The following is a 25,068-nucleotide window of genomic DNA, read 5'->3' on the forward strand; positions in this document are numbered from 1 at the left end:
ACAACGGCCCGTGGAGCATGCTTCTTCCCTCCCACCTCCCTCCTGCCTCACCCTGGGATGGCCTTGTGCTTCCTGGTTGAGGCAAACAAGAATGCCTGCTACCTCTTCTTCCCATGGCCCAGTAGGATTGAAGAAAGATAAACAGAAACAGCAGTGGATCACTTTCAAGCACATTAGTCAATCTCTCCTGTTGCCAAAGTAAGTTGAAGAAATGGGTCCTTCATGCTGGAGCTGAGTCAAAATCACAAAACTATGAAGAGCTTTTCAATACTCAACTAGTAACAGAACATTATTTCCACTTTGATGAGCAGTAATATATTATTGAAATAGTTGCCAAAGCAATGGCTGAATGTTGCAATAGGAAGAAAATGCAAACATCTATATGTGCATGCAGGGTCTTAGGTCTTAGCTGATTCCAGCTCCTGGTGTCTGGCTTTCTCTGGCATCATGGAACCCAAAAGTCCAAATAATTAAGATTTTTCACTTGTTGTACACATACAGCTTCAGACTGCACAGAAAATTCTGGTACCTCTTATTTGATATTATGTGTCAGGCCAACAATATGACACACAGAAAACTGCTATAATCAGCTATGTGACCTTCTTATGTAGACAGACCAAAATAAGTGGAAGAAACCAGCTGAATCTTTTAGACCCAATCTACCATAATCAAAGCATGTACTAAAGCTCCTCTTAGCACACACCCAGACTGATAAATTAATAAAACAAGTCCCTTCCTTTTGCCACCTGACATAAAGGCAGGAATTACAATAAACAATACTGGAATATATTTACTGGGTTGCAATTTACTTAGAGACAAGATTAAAGCAACAAGATAAAGTCAAAACTGAGAAAAATCACAGCAGATAGGTACCTGTAATAATGGAAATACAGCAGAGAAGTAATTTGTCCCAAATAGAGAATGAGGAGACATAATGGCAGCTTATTCATTAGTGGAAATGAACACATATTATTACATTGTAGTCAGTTCTTGATTATTCATGTGTGATTTACCAATTTTTTGGCTTATCCTTCTCTCTGCAAGCCTTTGTACGTAAGTCATCTCTTTCCATCTTTTCCATCATCTTTTCCGTCTTTAGTTCATATGTGTTTAGAAACCCCCAAAATAATGATGTAGATCATTAATCCATATCAAACTTAAATAGGAAAGCAAAACTGATGGCATGGCTATTATACTGGTCAAAGGATCCTTTCACCTCTCCAGTTTGGTACCAAATCTGATGACACATTTTCACTAGTGGAAGAGAAGTCAGCATGGGAATTGAGCTTGATAAATAAAATTACTAGTCAGCTAATCCTAGCCTGTTGTCTTTCTGCTAAGTAAAAGTGTTCCAGATACATATAATCTGTCAGCTCTATTAAGCATCATTTATAGGCAGGAAAAATGTGCTTTTATGATGATCAGAGTCCCCATGTCTCTCACACAATGAGGATATAAATATCATTTCACAGTGGAAATCTGAGTTCCTCATCCAATGGATGACAAGCTTCCTATGGGAAGAGATCCTTCCTTTTTATACTGCTTCTGTATTTCCTTCAAGATCTAAGCCCTCTGCCTGCATCCATAACCTGGAAACCCATATTTACAGGGACCAAGATCTTGAGTTATTGTCCTAAGTTCAACTCCTGTCATATCATTACCAGCTGGGTAGTCTTTAGCAAATTACTTGATTTTTGTAAGCCTTGGTTCGCTTTCCTAGAAAGTGGGTTTAATGAAACCCACTCCTAGAGCTGTTGTAATGACTGAATAAACTGTTTTCTATAAAGCACCATGGAGAGCAGAAAATAATCTGGTGGATAAATGAATAGGTATCACAACTGTCATTCTACAAACCACTTGACTGAGCTCACTGACTCCAGACATGACTAAGTAGACCATAAAAGAAATGGAACTTTTATGTTTTAAGTTAAGAATTGACTTTTGTGGCCAGGGGCGTTGGCTCATGCCTGTAATTCCAACAATTTGGGAGGCCGAGGCAGGTGGATCACCTGAGGTCAGGAGTTCAAGAGCAGCCTGGTCAACATGGTGAAATTCCATCTCTACTGAAAATACAAAAATTAGCCTGGCATGGTGGTGGACACCTGTAATCCCAGCTACTCAGGAGGCTGAGACAGGAGAATTGCTTGAACCCGGAAGGCGGAGGTTGCAGTGAGCTGAGATTGTGCCACTGCACTCCACCCTGGGTGACAGAGTGAGACTCAGTCTCCAAAAAAAAAAAAATAGACTTTTGTAATTTGTGTGTTGGACCTTAAAAAAAATGAAAGAGTGGGAGTGGAGAAAACCCCATGTGTGGCTTCTACACGAACCTATCAACATACATTTTACATCTTTTATTTTTTAGCCCTTAGAATCTTTCTACTCAAGACCAAATTTTAATATTAATAGAGCCAAATATATTTGATTATGGGAGAACCACTGATGTTCACTGTTGTTTATGAATTGGAAGGGCAGCAAAAATGAAGGAGAATTATTCTGGTGACCAACCTAAGTGACACAGTTACTCAGGCAGATGCACGATGGCATCTAGAATCCAAACAGTTTGTTTCAGCTCTCTTTCAAAGTCTCAGCAACAGCACCTTAGACCCTTCTGGAATCATCAGTTTTGAATCTAAGACTTCAAAGTGGGAAAAGCAATGCAAGACTACTCAGGGACTGACATGTATAGAAACAAAAAGAGAGAAAGGGAGGTGCATGCTGAAAACGGTATGAGATCCATACCCCCAGTGACTTGCACTGGTTCTCCTACTTTGTTCAACCTCAGCTAGATGGAAGACTCATTTATATATTAAAGTCTTTTTTCCCCCTCCTTCTTCACTATCTGTCCCTGCTGCCCAAAAGATGAATCAAACTCACTGCATCAAGCTGGCAAAGAGTTACAAGGCACCTTCTACTTGGAAGTAAGAAGCTAGAGCAGCTCACCCATGAACATTTCCATGATTCACAGGAGAGCTCATTGACAGCTGCTCAGACTCTGAGCAGAGAGATTAGAACTAGAATTGTTTAAAATTCCTAAGCCAGAGGAGTTTCGCAGGGCAGGGTGCTTCTAAGCAGCCTGCAGTCAGCCATGCCCTTGCAGACAAGGCTCTGGGGGTTCCACATGCACCTCCAGCCTCAGAAGACTGGCCTGACCAGTCATGCGGCACTTTTGAGGACAGTAGCTAAGCCTGGAACTGGTTACTTTATTTACCATTTTTGGTTAGTCACTAAGTAAAGTCTTTGCCTAGAAACCTTCATTTCCTATGCAGTAGGGTAGAAAAGGTCCAGTTAAAAATTTTCCTGAAATACTTCACCAAACAGGCCAGTTCTACAATTAGGAAATTACCACACTGAGTAATATTTGCCAGTCTGGCTTTTAGTGAAGTCAGGTTTAGTCCACTGGCATCTCAAGCTGATTGGCAGACAGACCTAGGTCCTACACCCAACCCCTCCCTTGCAATTTGGGCAGGTTATATTTTTAAAAGTCCAGACTTCCTGTGCTTTTGAACATTTTGAAGGCTAGGATAGTATTCACAAATCAGGGGTGCATTTAATCTTTCATATCACATGGCTACTACTGGATTTGCAAAATGCTACATAGATACACAGCCTCTCAAGTTGACTTCTAGGCAATGGTGACAATTTGCACTTTCATTGTAATAGAGGCGTGACTTTTCAAGAGGTTTGTGAACTAGTTTTAAAATGTTCTATGGAGGAAATGAGAAATGGACTTGACAGTAAGTTACTTTATTTTAATTTTAAATAAAAAATAATGTAATTACTTGGTGACCACAAATACAAGTGGTAAGGCTTTTCTTTTCCCTTGTGAAACTGCTACATGTTGCTTTGAATAACTAAATTCAATAGAAATGTTTCTTAATGATTGAGAAGGTTAGAATTATGTCTCTATTTTCAGGTAGGTCACTGAATATATAAAGTCTATATTCTGAAGATGTTTTCCTATTTTAGGGTTAAAGTAAGTGCACACTCACATTATGCTTCCTATTAGCACCATACAACTGGCAAGAGGAGAAGGAGGTTGTGAAATTCAAATCAAGAAATGTTTTCACTTGCTGGAAACTATGGTAAAGCTCTGAGGGAAAAAGAATGAAATAAAAACTCTTTCTTAAGAAAAAAAAAAAAAAAAACTTGGGTTTTCCGTACTTAGAGTGGACTACGGAGTATGTAAATAAATTGGTTAACCTCTCTGATAATATGCAAAGAAACCTCACCCACACAGTAGGCGTCGGGGATTTTTTTAAATGGTGGTAGTGCATAGATTGTATCCTTAATTTCAACCTAAGCAACACACGTAGAGTGCACATCAGATAGTAGGTGCACTGCTAAGCGCCTGACAATACATACTTGATCATGAAAGAAATTAAATGAAAAATTGTTCTCCAAACTGATGACCAAATTAGATCTTATGAATTCATGGACAAAGTCGGGAGAGAGAAAGAGGAAACTAGTATGTTCACACATACCTCAATGACGGTTCAAAGTTCAGATTAAAATCTACATCCTTTTTCAAGAAGCGCCGTGCTGCTATTTGCCATTGCAGTTCCGGAGAATGTGAAGAGATCTTTGCGCTTACTTCTTCCTAGTTTTCTTCTTCCTTTTGTTTTTTTTAACAGAGAAGGAAAGGGAGATGTGAATGATTTCTACAGATTTCCTTAATTAAAGCTAGTTTGATTCCCCACTTAAGTGAAATGAGGCTGTTAAAAAGAAAAGTAGTCTTACTTATCAATAGGCACTGAAGAATCAATGTTTGGCTTACCTGTTCAGGTCAAATTCCTTGATTACATTATTTTACAGAGCTGAGTAGGGCTTAAGCTAGTTACCGTTGATGCCACTGGCAAGCATTTCTTCATTTATGTACAGGCCATAATCCACTACACCAACTCAGGCCCATGGGATGACTTCCATTTCTTCTTTTTTTTTTTTTTTGAGACTTAGTTTCGCTCTTGCTACCTAGACTGGAGTGCAAGGCAGTGGTGCAGTCTCGGCTCACTGCAACCTCCGCCTCCTGGGTTCAAGCAATTCTTCTGCCTCAGCCTCCCAAGTACCTGGGACTACAGGTGCACACCACCACGCCTGCCAGATAATTTTTTATCTTTTTAGTAGAGACAGAGTTTCACCATGTTGGCAGGGTTGGTCTCGAACTCCTGACTTCAGGTGATCCACCCGCCTCAGCCTCTCAAAGTGCTGGAATTACAGATGACTTCCATTTCTATAGATCCATTTTGCCTTTAGAAATTAAAAACAAAACCAAAACTCCCAACCCACAGTATCTCAAATCACATGTGCAGCAGCAGAACAAAACCTGCTGTGGCTGTGGAGGTATGATTTTACCACGAAGATTCAGACGTTGTTACATGGTCAAAAAAGTAGTCACTGCACAGAGCAAGTGAGAAATTGAGCAATGCAACTTAATACAGCTTTTCCCTATTGCTTATAAAACAACGTTCTTAATTTTTACTTGTATGTAAAATTCTTCTGAATTTTTCCTTTATTGTAAATTATTTCAGTAGACTCCCTTGGGGTGCTTTAAGAATATTCCATGGGGCATGTTTTTATTGTGGGTCATCAGCTAAGCTATTGGAAAAAGGCCCTGGGTTTTTTTGGTTTGTTTTTAAAATGTTGTATAACAGCTTTAAACGTACAAGACATGATAGAGTGGGGGGGGAAACTTGTTAAATTCTTAGCTTTGTTTTTCCATCTGAAATATTAGTATGCCCGGGTTTTTGTTTTTTTTCCTAATTCCAAGCAACAGTGAACCTAATTTACAATTTTTTTCTCAAAAAAAAAGGAAAGTTTAACATTGTATTAGGGAGGCTTCAGAATTAGCAGGTGCACTCCGACAGATTTACAGGGGCCAGTGGACAGATAGCTATGTTTTAGGAGTGGGAAACATCTGCCCAAAGTAGGTAGTTTATGGTTTCCATATCAAATAGAAGAAAAAAGTACCACACTAGTCCTGAGACTTTGGTAGTTGAGTTTTTAGAAAACCAAAATTCACACAAATTCTATTCTAGAGGACTTGTATATTTCATTGCTACGTTCTACTAAAGTTAAGGAGATACAGAAATTGCTCCATGAGGAAATGATAAAGGTCAGAGGCTCAGAGTTTTAAGAGGAAAATTCATAAGCATGCGTTATGGAGGGAAAAGAAGGCTAATTAAATATAACACTGAACTAAACTATAAAAAAGACCTGTTTTCTCCATGTAAGTCAGATTATATGGGCTTCCTCCACCACTTCAACCCACTAATCTAAAGTAATGAAATGCAATCCCTGGAAGTACTCAGAATTAGACATGTAACAGATAATAATAGAGATTTGAAGAAATTTTTAACAAACATGCAACAACCTTAGTAATGAACTCTTTTTTTTTTTCACTCTAGTCTTTTAGTCTTGCTCTAAATAACCACATGAAGTAAGGAATTGGCTGTTATTCAGTAAATCTGGACTGTGGACACTGACCAAATGGCTTGACATTCTACCTCCACCCCTTATCCTATTTTCAGTCCACATTTTCCCTCCATGGTGACTTTCTGGTTATATATTATCTGGTTTGGCCATCTCCACTGCCCACTTCAGATAATTGCTCAATTCTCAACTTGGCTTCTTGCTGGGCAGGCCTGACCTAAGAGAATGGATGAAGAAAGAGCCAGCATTTTCCTTTGATCTCTCAGAACTCAGGATTCCATTATATAATCTACCATAAATCCTGGCAGTCGAGATTGACACTAACAATGAAACTTGCCATAATATGACACTCCTCATTGATTCATTATGTATTCTGACATTTCCTAATTAACACGAACTCAATACTGCAGTCTGTCAGTGATAAGAAATTTTTCTTAGTTGCCTTCTCAATATTTTTGAGGGTTGCCTTGATTAATTTTTCTCTTCTGCTATCTAAGCTTCATATGCCAAATGTTCTAACTGGCTATCTGCCTCTAAGGTTTAAGCTCACAGATGTTTCCTTGTGACCACAGAAAATACTACTCCACTGAGAATAGGTTTGATAAATAAAATTGGCAATAAATTTAGAACCAAAGAGCTGGATAAAGAAATCAAGTGCAACCCATGCTTTCCACACTTTTGTAAATCTACAAACTTGTCTAGTGTACCCAGTGGTAGTAGATTCTAGGAATCCCATCAACAAAGTAAAGCCTTAAATAATCCCAAAACCTCCTTCTATGTAGCAGTACAAATCTTTTCCCCTACTAAACATTACCATGGCTTCTAACAAGTAGAGAATTGGCACAACAAATTTCACTTCCATTCCAAGTGCAGAGGGAGGAGTAAAATGGACAGAATCCAAATGGCGAGAAAGAAGTGAAGAAAGGACCCTGCAGAGCCCAGATAGGAATAATACGTGAACTCTTCTAAGTGATTAATACTCCACTACATTAATAACTGCTTGTGCAACACGAATGCTGTAGCAAGCAGGAGACCTTTTCTTTCTGCTTTTTTCCTTTTCCTAGAAAACATTTTCCTAGGCGTCTTTCTCTTCACAAATGACATGTGAAGGAGCTATGTGCTTGATTTGTGAAGACTGAGTGATCTGGAGGAATAGGACCGTCAAACAGACAAGAACAGTGTTCTTCCTGTTGAATGTTATCATGTCACCCTCTCCTGGTACTTCCCTGCTCAAAATTCAAAGCCCAGGCATTTCCACCATGGAACATTCTCAGGAGTGTAGCATCATCATTTGAGATTTACTGTAACTGAAGTGAAGTTGTTTAATGGGTTTGGCCTTTTTCCCTCCCAACTCTACCCCTAGTAGCTCCTTGCCTTTTCTTTTTAAATTGTTGACCTAGCCTTTTATTTCCCCTTGGAAGAGAAGGAAAAAGAGGAAATCAGAAAGGACACTCGCCCTCCTTCCCTCTACCCACAAATCACAGAGTTTAGCTTTTCCATTCCCATAACTATAAAGCATTTTAGGCAACTGCAGGAGAGATCACAGTTTTCCTTTCCAACCAGAGTCCTAAATCAGTGCAATGAAAACACGTCTGTCTTTTATTCCCAGCACAGATGCCCATGGGTTTTGTTGTGCTTATACTGTCAGTATCTTAAGTCACTTTTTTTTTTTTTTTTTTTTTTTTAGCCAAAGTCTTGCTCTGTTGCCCAGTCTGGAATGCAGTGTGCAGTGGCACTATGTCAGCTCACTGCAGCCTGGATCTCCTGGGCTCAAGTCATCCTCTTACCTCAGCCTCTCAAGTAGCTGGGACTACAGATGTGCACCACCACAACCAACTAATTTTTGTATTTTTTATAGAGATGGGGTTTCGCCAGGTTGCCCAGACTGGTCTCAAAATCCTGAGCAAAAGCAATTCACCCACCTCAGCCTCCCAAAGTGCTAGCATTACAGGTGTCAGCCACCTGGCTTAAATGCTCTTTCGCCCAGGCTGGAGTGCAGTGGCGCCGTCTCAGCTCACTGCAACCTCCACCTCCCGGGTTCAAGTGATTCTCTTGCCTCAGCCTCCCTAGTAGCTGGGACTACAAGTGCATGCCACCACACTGGGCTAATTTTTTATTTTTAGTAGAGACAGGGTTTCACCATGTTGGCCAGGCTGGTCTCAAATGCCTGATCTCAGGTGATCTGCCCACCTCGGCCTCCCAAAGTGCTGGGATTACAGGTGTGAGCCACCACGCCCAGCCCTTAAATCACTATTCTAAGAGAAGGTTGCTGAAGGCAAAAGCTATAGAATCATAAAATACTACAGCTGCAGGGACCATACATTTCTCCTAGTCCAAAGATTCCATCCATTTTGTGAGGGAAATGAGGTGTTAAAAATAAGACTTATTCAGTGCCCAACATAAAGTAGCTATTTAATAAATATAAAAAGTTCTAATGGTCTGAATCCTAATCTCATAGAAATATGATCATTGTCTTCTGAATCTATATCATGTCCAAAGAAAATAATTTTACTATAAAAATATTCCAAGTAAATAGCATTTTACACATATAAGGCATGCTGCCTTTTAAAGTTCTATCACTTAGTCTTCATCGTATCACTAGTGTAATGTTTTGATGGAGGTCTGGTAGTTGTTATGCCCATTTTACAGTTAGGAAGATGGGGCACCAAGCTTGCAGCTTTTCGCTATGTGCATCAGTGGCAAAGTCCCATCTTTTGACTCTCAATACACTTCTTTCTCCACCAGTCATTTCTGAAACAAAATCTTTACAACCATAAACAATCATGATTTCAAAAAGCAAGTCCTAAAAGATTTTTTAAATGGTATGACACCTCTCTTGAACTATTTCTATCACCTAAAATTGATGTACCCACTCTTCATCTGAAAACTTCAATCCACACAGTATTTTTCTAAGGTTAAGTCATTATTTCATTCCAAGCCTACACCAACATCTTTTTTTTTTTTTTTTTTTGAGACGGAGTCTTGCTCTGTCGCCCAGGCTGGAGTGCAGTAGCCGGATCTCAGCTCACTGCAAGCTCCGCCTCCCGGGTTCACGCCATTCTCCTGCTTCAGCCTCCCGAGTAGCTGGGACTACAGGCGCCTGCCACCTCGCCTGGCTAGTTTTTTTTGTATTTTTTAGTAGAGACGGGATTACACTGTGTTAGCCAGGATGGTCTCGATGTCCTGACTTCGTGATCCGCCCGTCTCGGCCTCCCAAAGTGCTGGGATTACAGGCTTGAGCCACCGCGCCCGGCTGCCTACACCAACATCTTTAATGCCTACAAGATAAAGTCCAAGCTCCTTAATAGGACTTGTGACTCTCCACTTCCAAATTACCTCCTACCACCACCCTGCACTTTTCTTAACTGTGTTTCTATCAGACTGATGGGTTCCCAAAACCTTCTCCCCTATGCCTTTCATTATGTGCCTCCTTTTCCTTGTATCTTCCCGTGTAAACATTATCTATCCTTTAAGGTCATGGTCAAGAGTCATTTCCTACCCAAAGCTATCCCTAACCATCCTGCACGAACCCAGAAATACCTTCTTCTCTTTATGCTTCCTCACCACGGTGCTCATCACTCTGCAAGCACTCTTCACATTCTACTCTGCTGAATTGTATTAGTTGACGTTATGGCTTTAGGCACATATTATAGTGCACTACTATGTAATAGTCATATATCATATTATGCGCCTTACTGATCATACCTGATAGAGATTGTCTAGGGATCAAGGAACCTGTCAGGCTCAATCTCACACTACAATTATGTGCCAAACACCAGTGTGTACCAGGCACTTCCCAAGGCACAGGGTGCAATCCTAAATAACCCCATCTATGCACCTGAGGCACTTTTTATTTTTATTTATTTATTATTTATTTATTTATTATTTATTTGAGATGGAGTCTCTCTGTGTCACCCAGGCTGCAATGCAGTGGTGTTATCTCAGCTCACTGCAACCTCCACCTCCCAGGTTCAAGTGAATCTCCTACCTCAGCCTCCCAAGTAGCTGGGATTACAGGCATGCACCACAATGTCTGGCTAATTTTTTGTATTTTTAGTAGAGACAGGGTTTCACCATGTTGGCCAGGCTGGTCTCAATCTCCTGGCCTCAAGTGATTCACTGGCCTCAGCCTCCCAAAATGCTGGAATTACAGGCATGAGCTACCACGCCCAGCCCTGAGGCACTTTTAATCTAGCTGGGAATAGAGACTCTAGGACAGGCCATAATAAACCACAGCAAGGCCCTTGTCAATATTACTCATTTCTTAAATAAAATTAGAAAAAGAATTTAACAATATGAGTTAAATTAAACTATTCATATATTGGATTCTAAGTAACATTAATCTTTAAATGTTCTTTCGGAAAACTTGACGCAGGTAGGTACAAAATCTTAAATTTTGTAAATTTTCTAAAATTTGGAATTTCACAATATGGAATTTCCAAAATTGCTTATTGGAAAGAAAGAGCAATTTGCGTCTTTGTTTGTCACATAGTTTTAAGGTGAAAGATAGTAAAACGGATACTATATGTGATGTAATTATCTTTATTAAGCACCTTTCTTTACATGGTTTTAAGCAAATAAATTCTGACCAGTTATTGCATCTAATAAATAATTATTAGAGTACAAAAGCCAAATTTCTTCTGTCAGATACACTCAGATTTTGTTGTGGATTTCTTGGTGTCCTTAGTAATATTCCAAAAGGGACTATTCCAGTGAGACCATTTCTATGAACAGCAGAGGAAGGAAGGATCTCAAAACTGCAGATCATCCATTTGCAAAAGAACCTTGATGGCGTCCTCTGAACCAATCTGGGGAAGGAGGTATGTTTAGGGAGCTGAGTTGCTGGTCATTTTGACAAGGAAACAGTTGAGAAAAGAAATGTCTAGAAGTCAGTGGTACTCTTCTATTCCGGCAAAAGACAGGAACCTCAGCAAGTCTACTCACACTAAGCTCTCTAGGATTGTCAACTTGTTGGGGCCTGTCTCTTCCCCCTTGTAACTGGCCTGTGTGTTGTCTTCAAGGCAGCAAGAAAGGAGAACTGAAAGACTGCCCATGTTATACCCATTCTTAGCAGGAAAACCCAAAAAATTGAGAGTGGGTGGCAGCTTTAAATAGGAGACTAAAGCCAGATGAAGTTCTTAAAGGCTGTGCTTAGGGAAACCAAGCTCCAGGTATGCATTCAACAAAGATCTTGATGGTTTTTACAACAGAAAGGCTGGGGAAGCTCCTAACCACTTGTCTTCTCAAAAGAAATCAGAGAACATCCCCGAATACTGGAGGGGTGCCCCCAAAAAAGGATTACCACCATACCCCCAAAACCCCATCCATCCTGCTGCCGTACTCTCTTACATTCCAGCTTTGCCACGTGCCAGGAAGGCCCAGACTCCCCACCCACACTTCCACCCCTGCACATTTTCTGTTTTTGAGAAGCATAAGCCAATCTGCCCCTCATATCTATCTCATAGCACTACAGCCAGGTGAACCCTCATTCATTTGGTGGGAAGATTTTACATGTAACTAAGTAATAATTTATGCATTGCATATAACAACTTGCTTTATTTATTTATTTTTTTTTTTAGATGCAGTTTCATCTTGTTGCCCAGGTGGGAGTGCAGTGGCGCAATCTTGGCTCACTGCAACCTCCACTTCCCAGGTTCAAGCGATTCTCCTGCCTCAGCCTCCCAAGTAGCTGAGATTACAGCCCCATGCCAACATACCCAGCTAATTTTTGTATTTTCAGTAGAGACGGGTTTCACCATGTTGGCCAGGTTGGTCACGAACTCCTGACCTCAGGTTACCCACCCACCTCAGCCCCCCAAAGTGCTGGGATTACAGGCATGAGCCACCGATCCTGGCCACAACTTGCATTTTATAAAAGTGAGCTTTGTACAAAACTCTCTTACACGCATTACTTTATGTAATTCTCATGAAGAGCCACAAAACTTCTGTGACTCAGATGTAATTGTTCACATTTTACAGATGAAGATACTGAGGCTAAGAGAGGGTGTAATGTTATCTCCCATCAGTCCCAGATGCTCAACTTGCTTTTGCAAGGCCAAATTCCTATTGATTGCAAACTTTAAAAGTTAATACTGTCTCAAGTAATGGCTAAAAGCATAAGCTTTGGAATTCGATGAGTTTATCTTCAAGTCCTAGGGCTGTCGCCTTTGAAGCTGTGTAATATTGGGCATGTTACCTAGCTTTGCAAAGCCTTGGTTTCCTCATTTGTACAACAGGAATCATAACATTGTTCACTACTTGGGGTTGCTGTGAGACTTGCACGTGATAATACTATAAAAAGCATTGCACAAAGTAAGAGACCCCCCCAACCTTAGGTGCTACTATAGTTGTTATTATTACCACCTCATGGGCATATATTATGGGGCCAGTGAGGGAGAGACTATCTCAGGTCTTTGGTATCACACTGAATTAGAACATCAGCATACAGCCAGATGTGGTGGCTCACATCTGTAATCCCAGCATTTTGGGAGGCCAAGGCGAGTGGATCACTTGAGGTCAGGAGTTTGAGACCAGCCTGGCCAACATGGGAAAACCCTGTCTCTACTAAAAATATGAAAATTAGCTGGGCATGGTGGCACATGCCTGTAATCCCAGCTACTCTGGAGGCTGAGGCAGGAGAATTGCTTGAACCTGGGAGGTAGAGGTTGCAGTGAGCTGAGATCACACCACTGCATTCCAGCCTGGGCGAAAGAGCGAGACTCTGCCTCAAAAAAAAAATCAACATACAGCTCTGTGTGTGCATGGACTAAGACATTGCCCAACAATGAAGCAACATGCTTCTGTTGATGTGAAAGGGAATGGGAAGCATTTGTAACACATTTTTGACACGCTCATCTCAGCAAGATTTTTTTGCTACCCTTCTCATCACAAAGATAGTCACAAAGGAGAGGAATGATGGAAGAAGGGATGATGGAGGTTTCTGGACTTTCTCTTCCAACACTTTATTTTCATTACAGAAGCAGCAGCATTTCAACAGATGGCATGCTCAGTTAATTGGATTGACTGCCCTTTGTTTTTCAGATCAAGTTTCCAGTTATGATCAGATGTTCATAAACTCCTAGCAGCTTTGGTGCTGACCTTGAATTATTTCATTGATTCAACCAACATCTGTTGAGTACCAGGCACTGTGCTAGGCTTAGAATAGAAATAACTTCCTCATACTGAGTTTCTAATGCTTGGAGACTGCAAGGAGTTTAATGAGTGGCTTAATCTCAGTTATTCCATATAATCATAGCTGGTAGCTACTTTTAGTAGATGAGAAATGCAAGGCAGGAGGTGAAATAATCTGCCTCTAATTGCACAGCTAGAGAGTGGTGGGAGCTATGGCTGATACTCAGTCATTTTCCATGGATTTGAATTACACTGCATCCTATCAGAATTCTTACTGAAGAGTGATCTGCTGTGGAAAACCTGAGCAGACGTATCAGCTTTCTAGCAGAATATTTTTAGGGGCAGATGGATAGGGTAAGCCCCTTTATTCTCTGAAAGAATCACAGACTTTCAGAGAGAAAAATGTGATACACCTTAGATAGAACCATAAAACTCAATGATGTGTACGTTTTTGCTGTTGTGTCCAGTGGGAATGATTCAGAGGAAGTCTAATGAGATATTGCCCAGAAGACAGGCACACCACTCTTACCTGTACAGTGTATGCCTTTGAAAATAGCACTTCATTAGACAACATGCAGTAGGTTTCACAGATGGTGCCTCTTTCTCAGCGATTAACAATGGAGACCCTCTCCTGATAGAGGCAGATGGACAGGACCATCAATATCTCCACTGCCATAGATGAAGACTATGCTATGAGTTTTTTTACAAACAGTGTGGATGGTCTACCCAGAGTCACTCTCTTCCTTGCCCTTTTTTCCAAATAGCCAATCTGCAGTCACGGAGCACAGCTGTTCCCTATTCAAAGCAAAGTAAACTCAACCACCAGGCCCTCAGCCCAAGTGATTGCTCTGACCAGCTAGGATAAATGAATGCAGATAGACTCAGAGAAGACCGCAGATAACCATGTGAAAATGTTTAGCAGACGCCTGATGTAAACACTTATACTGTGTGCAGGTGTAGAGTGCGTGTTTGAAGGGAAGGTAGATGGTAGCTAGCTCTAAACCCAATATTGAACAAAAAGACACAGAGTTCTCAGAAACGAAAAATAGTTGGACTTCGTTCTTCCTGCAAGTTTAAGACACAAGAGCTTTATTCCTTTCCTTGACTGTCACGAGGAATAGAACAAAACAAGTATCTCCAAGTGTCTAAGAAAAATCTTCTGCTTGTAAATACGACCCTCGTATTCTTAAGGAAAATTTTGCTTTTTTCCTTCATGTCATATCTTTTACCTACATTGTTTTTATTTCTAATTTCCTTGAAAATCTGACATTCTAGAGTATTTTATCCAACCGCTACAGCATTATCTGCATGCATTCCAAGGCCTAGTGGGCAGTCATCACAGGATATTAACAAAATCAAAGAAAACATTTGCTTTTGAGAAATAGGAAGGGATTTTATGGTACACAAATGGACCCTGAACCATCCATGGTTCTCCAACATTCTCATCCAATTTAAGTTATCTGTACATTTCAGATTTCAATTCAAATACTTCTACCTGGTCTTCCTAAGTTTACTCTCAACATTAAAATATGTATATACCACATTCAAAACCAGATGAGTTTCCCAGCAACCTCATATACATGGAGTTGCTCTGTAAGCCTATTAGATCTGGCACATAAAGGCATTAAAAATCTGGCATCTTTAAGCAGGAACCGTTGTCATGATCACAAGTCCTCATAAAGTCCAACCCTTCTATCGAGTAAATTGCTTTAAAATCTTTTAATCATGTTGGCTCCTACAGACTTGTTTGAGAGAATACTGGTTATCTTCTTGACAAAGCATGAAACTTACAGTTCAACGAGCATTTCCTAAGACATGTGGCATTCCTCTAACCAAAATGAAAGTATTCTGCCCTGCCTTGTGACTGCCACATCATTACCCGAGTAGCCCACTGCTATATGTGGTGGAATCATTATGTATGTGGCATCGTGAGGCAGAAAGGAACTGAGAAAATGGGACACCAGGACTCAAAAGACCTTGCTTAAAATCAGAGGCCAATTTCAAGACAGAGGGGCTCGTTCTTGTGCTGCTAAATGTGTAGCTTTGCAGAAAACTTGACTGCCTTTAGGAAACAAATAATGGCTTATTCACATCGCTTAGTTCAAACTCACATAAGTTATGTCTCCAAAGATTAAGAAAACAGGTAGTATGTTCATGCTAGTCTGAGATTTGTCCAATTAAGAACTTTTAAAATTCTAACACAGTTCAACAATACCGTGTCTCCTAGCTAGTGCTAGATTCAATAAATATATGTTATCTGGAACAGACAGGCAGCCTGTGTGTGCTGTACTAAGAAAAGAGTAGTCGGATTGCCCTCTGCCTCAGCTAAATATTATTCTAGAAGTGAATTTCCACGGTACCAAGTTTAGATTTCACATTATATCGTCCCAGGAATACTTGCCAGTAACTTTGCAAAATATCCTTGGAGCAGAAAGACAAAAAAATGAACATTTTTTAAAGATGAGAGGTAAGCTCTGAAGTTACAATATGCTTGTAAACAGTAGCAAATTATATCAAAAAGGAAAAAATAAATTGAGAAGAAATAGGAGTACCTACTTGAAGAGAAGATTATCACTCAGAGACTGTCTTCTTATGCTATAGAATGGGCAGGAGAAAGGAGCATGGACCTTTCGAGCCTGTTAAAGAGCTTCTGAGCATGGAGCCTGCATTTTCAGTTTTGGTAAAATCCGTTCTGAGTCGGTAGACAGGAGGCTGTTATGACCATGAAATTAGGAAATGCAGTAACTCAAAAATAAAGAACTAGCACCACCATTTGACTAGGATTGGAAAATCTCATTGAAAAAATAGAGGAGGGGGTGGCCTTGCTTTTACCAAGCCAGGCCCGAATCTAACTTTCTTAGCACTTCCATTAATATGGATGTTCAAGAAGAGGTAAATCGTGTGTTAATCTGCCTGAAATTTTTTTATACCATCCAGCCGATTTTCTCTTTATTCATAATAAAGAAGTCTAGACAGGCATGTGGAGTTGGAAAAAAAAATAAAACATTCATTCAGCACATAAATTTTGTTAATCCAAAGTTAGCTACAGCTAAACTAAAAGCAGGGGCAAGGAAATGTCCTTCTGTGAGTGTTTTTTGGGACTTTCTTGCTCAGCCATGGACTCAAAAGCCCGCTCTGCACTTCTTGTTACTGATTAATGAGGTTCTTGACTTCGGTAACCTGCAGAGGTCTTGCTTCTCACACTCTTCAGCCCTTCCTTCTGTCATATGATCCTTCCATAAACTGTCCGGTATTTCCTGCAGCAATTTTTAAGTTTATGAGGTTATTGATTGTTTGTCTAACACTAAGATAAACATTTTCAAGTAGAAAAGGGGCTGTAAAATCATATTAAAAAATTTTAATAATATTGACAGTTTAATATCTCATTATGTCTGCTGTAGTTTATGCAGTAGGTACTTTAAATGACTTTTTTAAAATATTTTCGCTTTTTCTTCTCTACAAGCCTTGAAAAGACTGGTTTTCTGGCAGTGAGAATGGTAGAACGGGGTGGAGGAGGGATCTCTGTCTTGCTACCATATTTCTCTCTGTCCCAGTACCCAGTACAGAGGGACACCTGCCAAGTAAGAGGTGCATTTCAAAACCAGCATGGGAAAGAAAGAAAACCAAAATAAATAATCAATGCTTTCAAACATTTTGAAATAAATTATCTTAACTGTCTTCAATCTTCTCTATACTTGTCAGTTAAGCCCATAAAATAATTTGAATATGTAAATTTGTCTGAGAGTAACTTCTCCAGAATACAGAGAGCAGGATACATTTTAGTTAATATGTAAAGTATTTAATTTCAAGTGACTGAACATAAAATCTCAACAAGATTCTCTTACCCAAGTAATAATCATGTATACTAATGCATTGTGGGGGTTCTGTAAGCATTTTTATTGTTTTTATTATGATTTCTGGTGAAAGGTAGATTATTGAATAACATGCTCTGAACAGTTTAAGTGTTTTGAAAGTGAAATATTTTTTCAAAATTAATTAAATCCTTCAATTATTTTATTTGCTAGAATGGGTGAAGTATGCTTTTGAAACAGCATTTAGCTACCTGTTAAAACCAGTTTTACACATCAATACAGAGATGAAAATTACATAGAGCAACAGTTCTCAAAATAGGACAGCTAATGAATTCTGAAATGAAGGTTATAGATTATTTCCTTTTCATTAGAAAATATAAATGTACAATGTAAATTGTATGTAAATTATAAATTAGATTAATTATCCTTTAAAAAACTATTATTGATATTCATTTGCATTCCAATATGTGCTTTCTTGAGTGCAAGAGAATAAAAATAACAGCAAATGTCTTCTGAGCATATATATAGTCATCCCTTGGTATTAGAGTTGGGGTATTGGTTCCAGGACAAGTACCTGATATAAAATCACGTAGTATTTACATATATCCTGTGCACATCCTCCTGTATACTTTAAATAACCCATAGATTACTTATAATACCTAAAACAATGTAAATGTGAGGTAAATACATGTTATACTATATTGTTTAGAGAATGTAAAGAGCAAAGTCTGTACATGTTCAGTACAGGCACAACTTTTTTTTCCTGGATATTTTTTCTTTTTTTTTTTTTTTTCCTGGTATGCAGCTATTCTCCTGGATATTTTTTTATCCAACCAGAGATTGACTGAATCCTCAGATGTGGAACCCATAGATATGGAGGGCCGGCTGTACTAGATGTCAGATACTATTTTAAGCACATTTGCAGCAACCCAGTGAGGTAGGTACTACTAAAAACCCATTTTACAGTTGAGGAAATCACAGGATACTGAGATTAAGTACCTATACCAGCTGGGGCCAGGGTTCAAACTCACATGGACCAACTCAAGCCCCCATGCTTTTAACGCTCCATTTCAGAATCTGAACCAGCACAAGGAATTACACACAAGGACACACTATGGGAACACACGTGCTTTGTATATGTCATGAGAGGAAACTGTTGACAGGTTTATCAGTGAATGGGTAAAAACAGTTCCATCAAATCGATTCAGAAAGGTCGTTATGAATCATTTTGAAGTTTATCGTTCTAATGAAATCACTAAAAATAAAAATGTGTGCTTGGACTGATTTTTTTTAACTATTCTATGCTTTCTTATAGGGAAAATATATATATATATATATCCTTTGAGGAAAAGTGTCTAATTAAATTGCATTAATCACTACTAGACAGGTTGAACAATAAAAAAATAAGACAACAACAATTTAAATGAAGCAGTATAATACAGTGTAATTGAAACACAGGACAAATTTAATCTCATAAGTATAATTCAAAGAGCAGTATCATGCCATTACACCTGATTCCCTCACACACATTTTTCAAACGAAAAATAAAGCCTGACATTTCATCAAAATCATGCTATCCACTACATCTTTATTTTTTTAAAAAAGAGGGTCAATACACATTCCTTGATAGTGTCACATTGTTTATTAAGAAGCACAGAACAATGAAATTCTAGAAATTTTTCAGGTTCCAATCTTTTTTTGATACATTCTCCCATTCCAGAAGAAACTGCTAACAGCCTGGTTTCCACAAGCAAAGTAAAGCAGAAAATGGATGCAATCTGTCTGGGTTGTTCAAGTAACATCCTGCTGTGATCTGAGTGATTCAGGCTAAAATTAAAAATCAGGTTTTTGATTTGCACTATGTGTTTTTATCTGCCACCCCAGATGATAGCAGAGTCTGGGATTCAGTTACACAGTTAATTGCCAAAATTCTTCATTCGTTCTTCTCAGCAAAGATGTTCCCATTGAGCACTGCTGAAAACACTATCTCAGCTCTATCTCCCTAGCAAAACAGCTCTGGGCTTCCGACTTTCCTCATGAAGAACAACCAAAATTGAAACTCCCCTTACCTGGAGATATCAATCAGTACCTGACCACTCACTCGCTATTGTTCTAAGGAAAATTGCCATGCTCTCAGCTCCTGTTACTGGAACAACCAACTCAAGTTCATACAACCTCCCCACCCTACGCCCACTTCAGATCACAGCTAACTGGACCATGGTGAGACACCCAACCAAAGAACAGCCAAACTATAGACTGGACAGTGACCTAGGAAACGACCAAATGTGAAAAAGATGAACTAGACCAATCATTCAAGCTCTGAAGGTATGAATTCAGAAACCTGCACTGCTCTGAGGGTATGAATTTGGAAACCTGCACTGAGGTCATAAGCGCAAAAGAAAAGGGCGTGTCTCAGGGTGGCATGGAGGCCAAAGTAAGGCAAGGCTCCTAGCAAGTGAAGTTATGCAGGAACAGAGAAAGCCAGTGAGCTAAGATGAACACATATGGGGCTCTGGCTAGAGCTGCATGGGTCACTGACAGGGTCGCAGAATTTCCATAATTTCTTCTATAGCCCTTATTACCAGGTATCCAAGGGCACCTCTGGTGGTCTTTCCCATCAGAACAGTGTAACCCAATAGTGTTTAGCTACCTAAACACTCATCCGGAGCCTAGGTGCTGGTTTGTTTGTTTGTTTTGAGACGGAGTCTCACTCTGTCACCCAGGCTGGAGTTCAGTGGCGCCATTTTGACTCACTGCAAGCTCCGCCTCCCAGGTTCACGCCATTCTCCTGCCTCAGCCTCCCGAGTAGCTGGGACTACAGGTGCCCGCTATTACGTCTGGCTAATTTTTTTTGTATTTTTAGTAGAGACTGGGTTTCACCATGTTAGCCAGGATGGTCTCCATCTCCTGACCTCGTGATCCTCCCACCTCAGCCTCCCAAAGTGCTGGGATTACAGGTATGAGCCACTGCGTCCAGCCGCAGGTGCTGGTTTTTACAGCAGAGGCACAAAATCCATCAGTAGTCCAGTTTTCAGTGTCCAGATCTAGAGTATTTGACAACAGAGCCATAATATGACCCATCCTCAATGACACTGTATACTGTCTTTTACTCAATATGAAAGCCCTAGTCCAAACTTATAGGGATAAAAAATAGTCTCCTCATTTAAATTTTTTAAAGCTATCTTTCTTCAAATAACAATGTCAAGCAGAAAATACTTTTGGAAGAAATCAAGAAATTTGAGCCTAGAAGTTCAAGACTAGCCTGAGCAACACAGAAAGACCCCATCTCTACAAAAAAAAAATCGATTTTAATTAGCTGGATGTGATGGCACATGTCTGTGGTCCCAGCTACTCTGGAGGCTGTGGTGGGAGAATTGTTTGGGGCTGCAGTGAGCCATGTTCATGCCACTGCACTGTAGCCTGGGTGACAGAGTAAGACCCATCTCCAAAAGAAAAAATGCAATTGAACCTTACATTTCATCTTATCATGCTTTCATAAGTTACATGCCTCCTCTTTATATACACACATATATATAAAGCCATAAACATCTCATGTGAGGAAATAATTATGAAAAATTTTCTATTAGAAGAATAAATGGGGCTTTCATATTTACAGGAGTGACAAAGGAAGCAACATTGAAGAAGACAATGATTTAAAACAAAAACATTATTGATACTGCTGAACCAAAATAGCTTTCTGACCCTTGTTGCTCCCCACCTGGCCCTCAGTCTTTCTTCTCCCCACTCTCCCAGCCATTTCGGTCACCAGATACACAAATGCACACACTTCTCAGCGGGAAGCAAGGTCTCAAGTAGAATCCAGAGAAGTCTGGCCCTTCAGGTAGTTTACGTTTGTCAACTATTAAGTTGTACTTCTGAGCAGAAAGGAGAAATTCACATATTTCCTCTAAGGACAAGAGGCCAGTGTCAGACAAAAATGATATTTAAATACAGCAGAGACTCTGTTGCTAAGTTTAACTTCCCAACTTGCACAAACACTGGAATTTTAGTGAAAGGAGCGGTTGCTTTACAGAAGAAAAATCTCTGTAAACCACTGAGAACAAACAAAGGGAAGCCTTGATTCCTGTACCAGGTACCGATTAGCAGAGGAAAGCACCCGTCTTGAGGCTTCCCATTTGCAATGAAGCTTACTGGAAGAGGGTCCTGCCTATGGGTGCCTTTGCTTGGCACCAGCAGCCGCAGCCTTGGCCCCCCAACGCTGGGGGCTTCTGTGAGCCCAGAAGTGATATTCAGCATCTGCCTATTCACCTGGCCCCACAGGAAGGAAGAACCAGAAAGGATTGCAGGTGGCAAACAGTTGATAGAAAGCAGAGATAAAATATCATTGTGTTCTTGTTGTTTTCATCCTATTTTTATTACTGGGCTGAGACACTCTGGGGAAGTTTGGATTACAAGAACTTCAGGCTGTATCTCCAAAATTCCTCCAGCCTCCATCCCTTCTTTTTGCTACTCCCTATCACAAGTCTTTAGCTCTCAGGTGGACTTTTGCAATGGTGTCCTAATTGGTCTGATTGCCTACAGCCTCTACCATTTCTAATCCATCCAACACACCTTCACCAGATTATGTTCCTGATTAATCATCCTCATTGTGTCACTACAAGATTAAATTAAGCACAAACCACTCACCATGTCCCTGATCACCAGGCCCCAGCCAACCTCTCCAGCCTTCGACTTCAGTCAGCATCTCTTTCCCTGCTCCCAGCATCCTATGCTTGGGTTTCAGCCCCTTCTCTATCTAGGTCAGGTGTGATCCCACCACTTCCTCAGTGTTCATCTCAAAGAACACCTTCTCCATGGAGACCTTCCTGATGGCCCAACATCATCCTATTCTCACCCTCCTCTGAATCTCTACCACATGCCACTTGTACTTTTCTCCTCTAGCAATAAGCACTACTGAAGCATCTCCTCTGTACCAGCAAAGAAGAACAGACGTGACCCTGAGGAGCTTGTGCCTAGGAAGGGAGACAGATGAATTATATTACACCCAGCTGGGTGTGGTGGCACACGCCTATAATCCCAGAACTTTGGGAGGCAGAGGTGGGCTGATCACTTGATGTCAGGAGTTCAAGACCAGCCTGGCCACATGGTGAAACCCCATCTCTACTAAAATTACAAAAAATAAATAAATAGCCGGACGTGGTGGTGCATGCTTGTAATCCCAGCTACTTAGGAGGCTGAGGTGAGAGAATTGATTGAACCTGGGAGGTGGAGGTTGCAGTGAACTGAGATCACGCCTCTGCACTCCAGCCTGGATGATAGAGCAAGACTCAAAAAAAAAGAAAAAGTATGACAACCTGATAACTCATCAGAATTTACACATTTACAGAACACTTGATAACACTCTTAGATAAGTGGCCAGTTCAATCTAGTCCTGAGTTATCTCTGTATCTCCCATGCCTCCTACCACCAATGGATTGCAGTTGATTGCAGGCTACCTGGGAATATGGCTTACTCCACCTACATCCAAGGTGGTAATTCACACAGGGCCTGGTGAATATACATGTTTTGGTTTTTTTGTTTTTTGTTTTGTTTTGTTTTTTCGATCAAATGAATCTCCATTTAAATTGAAGGGGCAAGAAGTCCTGTTCCTCTACAATCCACATCCCTCTATTATCCCCAATATCCAAAGAGACCTGCATTCACCTTGCTCTCCAAGTAATAGAAACAGCAGGCTCTGACCATTTACAGGGCTACTGAGTAGCCTCAGTCCCCAAGTACACCCACCTGGGTGTGTAAAGCTCCCTCTACAATACCAAAATATTTACTGGAAAGTACATGTCGCCAAGTCCTAATACCTTCAAAGTCTTTGAAATAGGAACAAGAAGTAAAAGATAAAACATAGAAAACAAAGAATAAAACTAGATAACGACATTGGAGACAGGACATATTTAAGCTGCACAGTATTGGCATAAGGAAGATAAGAGGATAAGAACAAAGAGCAGGCATTTGGATCGCTAGGTCACCATAAGCATAAAACATGCTTCAACTGGATAGTAATATGAGTCTAATTTTGTGTCATCATTTAGAAAATGAATGCATTTAACGTCATTTTCCTCACAACTAAACTTTGGCTGGATACCGTATGTTCATGTTTCTATTTCATAAAATTTTTGTAGCCTCTCCTGTTTTTCTTACCCCATTCTGCATCACAAACATCCACATGGGGGAACCCCTGGGGATTTGGAATCCCCTGAAATCATATCCAAACATTTAGGTACATAAACACATGTGCATTTTTCTGAAGGGAGGTTCTGGAAACTTCATCAGATTCTTAAGGAAGTCCAAACAAGATTCAGAACCAAGCGAATGGGTTTACCACTGCAAATGGAATGTCTAATACTCTTCCATGTATACTATTCTGGTATTTTTCACAATTTGTAAATATTGCCTATTAGTTTTCCTTTTCAAATTAGCCCCCTTTTACCAAATTCATGAAAGTTTACAAGCTGCACCTTTCTTCTAAAATAAATTGGGACAGTCATTTCTCATTTTTGAAATTTTACTTGTAAAAGTCCAAAGAGATCTTGATTTTCAAAACTTTAGGTCTACTCAGCAATTATCAAGTTGTGCTGTGAACCAGCTCCCGGCAGCTCAGAATAAGAAACACATGAACCTCCCTCCAGGTAGATCCAATTCTGTCCTTCCCTTTATACCAATAAATCTTCCTACAGAAGGAAACCAAAAGATGGGAAGGCCAACGTGAGCACCTGGAATAGCGTCAGCCTCTACCATGCAATTCAAGGGTGCCATTTATTTTTCTCATATAGGAAAGCAAAGGAAATAAAGACAAAGGTGCAAACAAATTAAACAACTGGCTATGAAAAGAGTGACTTGGGCATGGGAAAGTAATCAAACACTCCATGTGAAAATTAAAAACCTGTGCTAGGAAATAAAGAGTTGAATACTGAAACATCCGATAAACAGTTTTCCTATGGGGACGCAGACAGCTGATACGCCTGTGAGTGTTTGTAACTCCAGATGTTTTAACTTTTCAGTTTCTCCGCGCCTTGTGTGGTGATTCTGCACTTAGGAGATTTATTTAAACTGCAGCCACCGGAGATTGCCAGCTGCAAACGACCCCAGCACCTCGTGGTGAGCAGGTCTTCCGGAATCACTGCAACTGTTGCAGGTGGGGCCTTGTTTGCTACTTGTTGAGACGTTTAAAAGACATTTTGGCAGAAAGCACGTCCCCACCAAGAAGGAAGGCCTGGCCCCGCGTCCAGCTGTGGGCCACCACTAAACCCACAAAGCGGCCGGATCCCTTGGAAGCGGCGGCCTGGAGGAAGCAGCCTGTCCCGAAGAATCTGTGCATTATTTATTCAGGCAAAGAGAGGATATTCATTTCAACCAGCACGGGAAATGTTCGATTATGTAACATTGGGGACGAAGAGAATGAGCCTTTTTTTTCTTTTTCCTGGAGAAAAGTGTTGCGAAATAGTCCAAGAACAGCTTCCAGTTTCCACAGTCCCTGTGCTTCCAGAGGCTTCTAAATGACAAGATCAAGGCGCCTGAGAAGCTAGAGAATTGACTAGCACGGGACACTCAACAGCTCCTCCTGCGCCTCCCCCACCCCTGAGCACCGCCCTCCCCTCCCGCCATCAGGAGCGTGGAAAGCTCTTGCCGTAGGTTTCATCAGTCGTCTCAGAGTGTCCTGGTCTAATCGTCCGGAGGCATTTTC

General features: G+C 40.4%; 1 protein-coding gene across 1 annotated transcript in view; it reads right to left on the minus strand.

The window, feature by feature from the left end:
• ESR1 (estrogen receptor 1) overlaps positions 1–25,068 on the minus strand; it is a 450,285-nt gene that overhangs the window by 400,453 nt on the left and 24,764 nt on the right. Inside the window, exon 2 of the mRNA XM_033235045.1 lies at positions 4,482–4,612. The gene's annotated coding sequence lies outside the window, so the exon portion shown is untranslated. The remainder of the gene's footprint in view (positions 1–4,481; positions 4,613–25,068) is intronic.

Source organism: Trachypithecus francoisi, unplaced genomic scaffold, assembly GCF_009764315.1.
Source record: "Trachypithecus francoisi isolate TF-2019V2 unplaced genomic scaffold, Tfra_2.0 Lachesis_group15, whole genome shotgun sequence".
In the NCBI taxonomy this organism is placed as follows: domain Eukaryota; kingdom Metazoa; phylum Chordata; class Mammalia; order Primates; family Cercopithecidae; genus Trachypithecus; species Trachypithecus francoisi.